Source organism: Aethina tumida, chromosome 6 (assembly GCF_024364675.1).
Source record: "Aethina tumida isolate Nest 87 chromosome 6, icAetTumi1.1, whole genome shotgun sequence".
Taxonomy (NCBI): domain Eukaryota; kingdom Metazoa; phylum Arthropoda; class Insecta; order Coleoptera; family Nitidulidae; genus Aethina; species Aethina tumida.
The window spans coordinates 8,357,052-8,366,557 of record NC_065440.1 but is presented as its reverse complement, the minus strand read 5'-3'; the positions used below and the strand labels follow the sequence as shown (position 1 = coordinate 8,366,557).

The window sequence follows — 9,506 nt, the reverse complement described above, 5'->3', positions numbered from 1 at the left end:
GGGTCACTATTAACTTTCAGATCATTTTTTTTTTAATTAATAATAGATTTTAAATCGGCTTCCGTATTTGTATAACGTATTTATTATATTTGTTTATATGATAAAATGTCATTGGTTTACAACTAACTATACAACAAAATATCACAAAACTTGTTAGCACTAAAAAAAAAGTTAATAACTGTATACGTTATTATATTTTTAATATATATTATTGTATTATATATTAATTTTATATAATTTTTATTAATAAAAATATAGTAAGAATTCACAAAAAAGAAAATATCACAAAACTTATTAGTTTTGTATTATATATATTATTGTATTATATATTAATTTTATATAATTTATATTAATAAAAATATATTAAGAATTCATTACTATTATAAATTTCATAATCTATTTACAACCAGTAAATTCACTATATTTATGAGATCTCAAGTGCGGTCCTGTTCAATGCAAAAAAAATTGCAGCCGAACATTTTACAACCGAATGTTTGTTTGATTTCGTGGCGGCACCACATTACGGGCTATGTTTTCTTTTGCATCCTTTTCTGGCCGAAAATGTGATTCCTTGTCTAGTAAGCGTCGCTCTTAAATATAGCATTGAAGTTATCCTCGTTTCGGAATTTATTTCTCCAAATAAATTCACGTATATATGAGGGAAATAAATCTTTTGTAGTTCCAAATTGGCGACGGAGTTCCTTTTGCGTCGCTACGCTAAGATGTTTACAGGATTCTACTAAATATTAAAATTTACGCCGACATTCACGAACCCAATAATTAGGTCCCTTTGTCGCACGCCGAAAAAGCGACGGCGGTTGGTTCGTGCCGAAGCGAGTCCGTTTCTATATGCGCAGAAATCGTAATATTGAGGACAGAGCAATATTCGACAAAACCCCCCACTAAATTGCGAATGCTCAGTTTAGGTTGTTCCGTGGTTGTTAATGGATCGATCGTTCGATGAGCCGAATTCTACGCAATTGGTCGGTAAGAATATACTCCAACACTCAGTTTTTAGCTTAGTAGAATCCACTTTATCACATTCATAACGTGTATATTACTCATCCAGAGGTGTAGAACGTAAATCAGACAATTTTGTATATAGACTATAGTCCACACTTTGGTAAAAAATTCTGAATATTTAATGAGAGTTGTAATTTTCTATTTTTTATATTGTGGTTTAAGACATTTCAATTAAACTGAAGGTTTTTAAAAAGACCCTAATGCAATTCGAACTACAAGTTAAATTATTTGAGGATTGTGTGCATTTATTTTTCTGTTTATAAATGTGTTCAACTGTTGACAATTCATATATGTACGGTCAGCGACAAATCTGTGATTGCACCCTGAATGCTATATTTGGTTGCAGTGAATGTATGGGAGTTGAAGGGAGAGCATTACAAACTGTACAAGTGTTCAAATGCGACGATAGTAAATAAATGTTTTCAGATGTATTGTTGCAATAGATTCGTGTGATTATTTTTTGACAAATTAAGAATACTGCTGCGTTCTCATTATGCATTTTGAGTCGGATATTAATGTATACAACTGTTTTATAATTACAGTCATGATTGTTTAATTCGTATAACAGCATCTAATTGTTGTCCTATTTCTGATATATTTATTTTAAAAGAAATTTTAATTAATTATGATATAAAATGTTGGTAATTAAAAATTATAAGTTCTAAAATAAATTCTATCAATATAAATAAATTATATAATCAATCTATAAACATAAACACAAAAATAAAAAGATCACACATTTAAACATTAAAATATATAAACTCAAAATTAGGAGGGACAGTAACAATGTACAGTAACAAACAAGTCATTCTGAATTCGAAATGTAACTTTAACTAATCTGTCCCTGACTGTACATATTAATTCAATAAATTCTCCGTTTAATTAATGATATACTAAAATATAAAAATAATAATTACATTAAAATAATTAAGGATCTTAATATTAATATTTTATTGATGGAAGGAAAAATACTTTTTATGTTATTTAACTTAGATTTTACACATTCTATTGAAAATACGATATTCTTTGTGTAATTAATGTTACCCATTTTGTACTTGACATGACTTGCAAATAATTTTTTATAGACAAATGATACATTTTGTCTTCAATTTGTACAATGTGACTTGTACCAAATGGCGAAAAACACCCCGTCTTTCCACCACTATGATTAACTGTTGTCTTTTAGTACTTAAAATTGTTTCTTGTTTCAATTAGTTTCATTAGGTATTGTCTACTATTCAAACAAATTATATTTCGTTTTATAGTACCATAGTAAGATTTGTCGATAATTTAATACATCGGGTTCCAGACTGTCCAGCTTCATACATACTGTTTCATATTACAAAAAGTATATTAAATTTATATAAATTTAAACAAAATTTATATGCTAACCAAATTTTAATTTTTTCTATATAAACAATTTATTTATTGAATCATATAGTAATCATCCAGGCATGGTATGTAGAAAAAACAATATTTTTCTATAATAAACACATCCAATAAATTTATTTAAAAGATTTATACCGTATCAAAAATGATGAACGTGTCTACTCGCATATTGAGACGGAACATCAATACCCCTTTGTAAACAAAAAGGAAAGATATACATGCAATTATGTGGGCGGGCCGAACTGATTGGAGGGGATCATTTGGTTTTGCTGCGTTTAGCATGCAGTTCGTCTCCGCAGACGTTGTTTTTAGTATATTTTATTTAATTTTTGGGATACATTTTTATTTTGAAAAAAGTAGTTTATTTTTAGAATACTTATTTTTGTTTTTGATATACCCTCAAAAAATATTTCATTTTACAGATTGAAAATTATACAAAGTTACGGAATTTAAATGGAGCATCCGAAGAACTCGAACTACATCCCTACGCATACGGAGAGTTACTAAATGCATTCGCAAAGATTAATTTACATTGTGCGCCGGCGCGCACCAGCACGGCGCATTGTCTCTGAGAGTAGGGATTCTTACTACCGGGCAAAACTTTACTCTCTTTGTCGTGCATCCATCTCTTACAACATCCAGACACGAAGAGCATTTTTCGTACTGTATAAGATAAATCTATAAAATTTAATTAAAACAATAAAAAAACCTAACATTAAACAATATATTGACCTTCTAAAAGTCGATTAATTTCTTGTAAACTAACTCTATTTTTTATTGTCAAAAATGTAAAAGCAAATAAAATTGAAATACTGATAAAAATATTGATTACATTCTTAACATTATTTGAATTACTATATCATAATACGGTTAACAAATTTTCAATAAACCAAAATTAACAAATTAATGATTTTTTAAAATTATTTTCAATATTTTTGCATTAGTATATTTGTAATACTAATAAAATCAATCACTTCACATAATTTTCTACTACAACAGTAGATCCTGATTTTGCTGTTATTCTTCTAGATATCATTGTAACTCTATAATGGCTCTTAATTCAATAAAAATCTTTGGCATAAGAGGAGCTATTTTTTTTATGAAATTTACTCCACATTATTGTTTCATATTGGTGTCCGTTTGTGTTTTTTTGCAAATCTGTTATATTTTTTCTTCTAACACGGTACGTCATTTCAGCTAATCTATAGTTTATACCATTAAAAATAGAAATTTTCAGAAATTATTAGTGGAACAAAGTAAAAGACATTAATTTTGACGCACAGATACAATATTAAAATAAATAAATAAAAATTAAAATCAACAAAGAAGAATACACGTGTAAAACATATTCACTTACTCTTTTTCTTAATTAAAATAGTTCATTTTTGTGAATGCTTACTTCCGGCTACTCTTTTAATACCACGTTGTAGAATTAATATTTTTAATTCGTTACTGAATGTTGATTGTAAATATCAATAATTAAATTCTTGTATATTTTCAATCAAAAATATTGCTGGATTCATTGTTAAAATATCTTCGTGAATTCTTCGCAGTATGTATTTAAAATTCAAATACAAGTATTCGTTATATAAATAAAGACGTTCTTTTAAAGGAACGATAGATTTTAGAAACAACGGAATTTCATTTTATAAAAAATATACGTGATACATAATGTTACATTATGTGATAATTATAAAGGCATTCTTTGGGATGCAATACTACTTTACATTTTATGCCTATAAAATATAAGTTTTTATGTTACATTCCACAACGTGTTTGTTTATTTTGGTAAACAATCATATGGTCATTAGACCGATTAAATCTTGAATGTGCACCAAATTGATGGGATTGAAAAAATTCTATAAGAAAACATCTAGACAATTTAGACAAATTTTAAATGTTCAAAAATGTTATGCATGTGCTCTGAATAAATATTCACAAGTTGTCACAAGTTACTTTCAAGGCGTCTTTTTTGTATTGAATGTCGTCTTAATTTTCAATATACAATATTTTCCTAATGCATTAGATTACTATATAAATTATAAAAAATTGCAAAATTTAAATAATTTTTAAATTTTGTAGAGTGGATAAAATTATAATGTTAACAATATTATTGTCTGTCTAGTTTGCAACCCGCAACTCTTTGAGGTCATCGTGGCGCTGTGCACATCAGGGAAGGTATAAGGTGTTTTGGGTTGTTTAGTTACTCTTTGTTCAGTTATTCATGTATATAAACTTAAGGAGTTTTTAATGACAACTATATTATTATATTCAATAATCGATAAGAATTTTTAATTTTAGCAACGGCGCAAGAAACGAAGAAACTTTTCAGTAGTTGTAAGTTTCTTATGTCAAATGAGAAGTTACACTGGCATGAAATTTTAGGAAGAAAGGAAGTGAAATGAATCAGAAACGTAAGTATAAAATATACTTATTATATATACATATACTGTACGTTAATTTTGCTTTGTATGATACCGATTGTGTGTTTTTAAGAATAATTACAACCGTTCAGTTATGTATTGTAAAAATATAAATTTTCATTAGTATGTAGATAAGTAAATAATGTAGTCTTACGTATAACTATTATATAAAATTATTTTAATAATTTTAATAATTTTAATAATTAATACCGATTTTTTGCTTTCAGCATTTAACCATAAAACTAAAAAGCTTCCCACCAAGTTGTAAGTTCCTTAGGACAAACGAAAAGTTAAACTGGGGTGTTATTTTATGAGGAAAGAAAATGAAATGAATCGGACATGCAAATACAAAAGGTCAGTCTTACATTTACTATAAACTAATTTTTCATGGTATCATACGATTGTGTTTTTAAAAGTACGGTTACAACCGTTCAGTTTTTTATTGTAAAAATATAAATTTTCATTAATATGTGGATAATATGAAGATACGTTTAATAAATTTTAAATTTTATCTTATTGTACTTAAGATTATCTTACAAATTTTAACTGATCAAAATTGTTGTGCATATGTTTAATATAAATATGTATTCTGGGCAATTATTTTTGGTTATTTAAATATGATCAGTTATCACAAGTTAACTCCAATGTGTCTTTTCTGTTTTAAATGTTGCCTATACTATATATTATTATAAAAGGTCAGATTCACATTTACTTATTTTGTCAGATTTGTATCGTAGAAATAAATTTTGAGTGATATATGAATAATATATGGATATAAAGAAATTGGACAATTTTAAAATTTTATCTTGTCATGTTAAAGCCAATATTACAAATTTTAACTGTTCAAAAATGGTTATGTAAGTGCTCTGTATAAATATGTATAATTAGTAACTATTTTTAGTCATTTAAATCAGATCAATTATCACAAATAAATAATAATAGTATATTCTTTAACTTATCTATTATATAAATAATTAATATTGTTTTTTGTATTAGCATTGGACTAACATATTAAAAAGTTTTCCACCAAATTGTAAGTTTTTGAGAACAAATGAACAATTAAACTGGCATAATTTTTTAAGCTTAATTTAAATTTTATAAATTTGAAATAACAATTTTTTATGCTTTGATTTTTAAAATTTATAATTTTGTTTTAATTTTATTTTTATATAATCTATCTATAATTTAAATTGAAAAAAGTAAAATTTATTACAAGAAATATATCCCTTTTAAGTTTACAGATAATTTAACTGTCGTCATAATTATATCCAGATTAATTAGAGGAGACTTTGCTCCGGGGGTAAATTTTTTTAAAATGTTATTGCCACAAACCACATTTTGAGATCATTTTCTATAGGCTCCACTCAACAAAATATGTCCAACTTTTTTTATTTCAAACGGAATAATTGAATTTAACATGTTTCTAAAGTTCTTTCAGTAACTTTTAGCTTAAAATTCTCAAGTTACCCAATAATAATTTTCAAATTTGTCTAGTTTCAAATATTTGATGACATTTGATGACTTTTGTTTATATAATCTATTAATTTGTTATATTTTCACTTTTATTCTTGTACTATGTTGAAAATTTTCACCAATTTAAAATTTTCACAGTGAATATCAAATTTGTAAAATTTCAATTTTGTTTAATTTCAAACATTATTTGCTGAATTTTGAAGATTTTTGTTTATCTAATTAATTGATTTTGTTTCATTTTCATCTTTATTTTTATAGTTGATCATTTGACTAATTTAAAATTTTCTTACTGAATTTCAAATTTTATGTTATGTATGTTTCGTTACTGAATGTTGATTGTAAATATCAATAATTAAATTCTTGTATATTTTCAGTCAAAGATATCTTCGTGAATTTTAATATATTTTTCAAGCAATTTGAATTTCTTCAAAGATTTTGATTTAAAATTGTAAAATTATAAATTATAAATTAGAAAAATTTGTCTTATTTTACAAATTCAATGAAATTTTATGATTCTTATTTAAATAATTAATTGATTTTGTTACATTTTTTTTAAATTAATTTAAAATTTTATCGCTTTTTCTTATTGTATTTAAGCATATTTTATATTCAGTATATTGTATTAAATTATTTTTGGCTAAGATATAGCTGGTAAATGTCTTTTATCTGCTTCCTATTAATTAAAAAATAACAGAATGTGATTAAATTGATATTTTTCTAATTTATTGCAAATAAATCTTTTAAATATATATTTTAAGCTTTTTTATTAATAGTTAATTTAATTTAAAAAATATATTAACACTGATATTGAATTAATAAATATATAATAAATTTATATTTTTCTCTTTATCTTTTAAATTTTACCTTTAAAAATAATTTTTAAATATTTTCTATAAATTCTCAAGTACATTTATTTAAAAAAGTATATTAATCATTCTCAATGCATTGTTAAATTGTTAGTTTCAAAAATACTAAATAAAACTGAAAATGTCAAAATTAATATTGTCATTTAAAATATTGTAATAAATTATAGTCAGTTCCAAGAACTAAACAGTAAAGTTTTGTGTGTGTTGTATTATGATTTTATTTTTTATGTTTTTTAGTAAATTTGAAAACAATAATTCAAATTTATTATTTTATTTTTAATATTAATTTGTTATACTCCATTTTTGAATTGAGAATTAAGAGACTCCCTACAGTCTTTAAACATTTAAGTCATAAAAAAAATTAAAACGTTTTTTGTTTTAGGTATTAGGATCACTTCACGGATCACGGAAACCACTCATCGAGTTTTACTTTCTTCAACCACTCGAACCAATTGATTGTATCAATCTACTAGTACACCAAAATAATTGAGGGAACTCGGGTTCAAACTCTTAGAATATTAGTAGCCTATCCTCATTTGTATATTGACATAAGGACGAGTTGCTGCTCCACTTGTGGACTTTCATAAGTAATATGTATTTAGTGTGTAATTTGTAACGATGTAATTTATTCCTTCAACAGTATACAATACGAAAAGAGTTTGATCCATCTGAATCCTGAAAGAGACAACATGAACAATAGAGACTGTAAGTTTCCCAATTTGGGACACTGATGTCTCTCTCTAAATTCAGACGGGTCAAACGCTTTTCCTACTGTATATCCACTTGTGTACATGTTCAATTGTCTCAACTAAGGTTTATAACCTGCTGCTCTTTGAACATTGGAGTTGATGAATTGACAATTATAACAAGTATCTAAAGGCTCAATTTAGTTTAAAATTTGTTGTTAAAAGTTATCCGTTGCAGTTGTTACGGTTTATTTATCTCTTATGTGTCGGTTGAATTTAAGATATTTTTCATCCACCTTATCAAGGATTCAGGAGGTACTTTTTAACTTCTTCAGAGATAGAAAAAAATTCTTTTATTATAAGTGTAAATATTTGTGTCAGTTGGATTTAACATATTTTCTATTTATTTCAACAAGAAATCAGGAAGTCCATTTTAATGTGTGTTTAGTTTATTGTTGTGTGTAGTAATTTTACCGCTTTTATCCTATTTACTAAGTTTATCACTGATTTCGAAATTTTCTCTTATCGATTTCGGTTTGGAAATGTTATTGGAGGTGTTTAATCGGTCGCAAGATGAGAACACAATGTTTAAATAAACTGATCTACAGAACATCTCGACAACAGCATCTACTTCCATTTTGCTTGCACTTTATGGTTTATTGTACAAAATTCTTCAGGATCTTCATGCCAATCATACGCAGAAATATCATTATTTTTTTTAGTTTTCCAAAGATTACATCCTTGACAGAAACTAGATTATCATCTGTATCAACAACTTTCTTGCAATTTAGTGCAGTAACTCCGAATAGAGAATTAAAACCTCTTCTTTTTCAAGTCCCATCACCAGAAACAGTAAATTCCGTTGAACTTGCATTTGAATCACAATCTGAAACTAAATATTTTTCTTCATATACAGCTTTGGAAATGACGAGGTTAAAAACTGCAGATGTAGCTAAATATGTTTTGACACGAGCGTAGTAAGTACCGATTGATAATCCTTCACAAATATCCATTAGACTAGTTTTAGAGTCTGAATAAAATGTTTGAATTACTCTTAAAAAAATTTGTTTTAAGAAACTAATATCGGTAATGTTGTCTTTGCGGTTGATCATTATAAATCTATCCAGAACGTACTATCGGCTACAGAATTGCATTCCTACCTCAAGGTTCATTTTTTTTGCTTGTAGTGTTCGTCGTTGCTCACGACCGATATTTTTTGGAGGTGTGCTCAGCGCTACGCACGACACGTAGACCGAATTTAGCGATTAAATCTTTTACAATACGATTCATTTTAGGATTTTTTTGTGTCGTTTGTGAATATTCTCTTTTCCGTTATTGTTAGGGCAAAAATATTGATGGTTACTGGTACAACTTATTTATTTAGTCGGATGTTACAAATGTTGTGGTGATTTGTTGTTCAAAATATTGTTTTGTACTAATATCTATAAACTAATTTTACTAACAAACATATTTTTCAAAAACAAACGTTTTGAAACGAAAAACAAGTATAATATAAATTATATGTTATTATTGCTATTACATAAATTTCGATTTCAGTACAATACTGATGAAAAAAAGTAACAAAAATGTAATATTCCCGAATAATCAAAACAATACATATATATTAAAAATAATAAAGTTTATTA

At 26.1% G+C, this 9,506-nt stretch overlaps 1 long non-coding RNA gene across 1 annotated transcript; it reads left to right on the top strand.

Annotated features, from left to right (window-relative positions):
- The first annotated feature begins 885 nt into the window (after nucleotides 1–885).
- On the top strand, nucleotides 886–8,384 carry LOC109608247 (uncharacterized). The gene is made up of 5 exons (XR_007548386.1): nucleotides 886–987; nucleotides 4,538–4,590; nucleotides 4,714–4,826; nucleotides 5,063–5,189; nucleotides 7,557–8,384. It is a non-coding gene; the product is annotated as an uncharacterized LOC109608247 (long non-coding RNA).
- The last annotated feature ends 1,122 nt before the right edge of the window (nucleotides 8,385–9,506 follow it).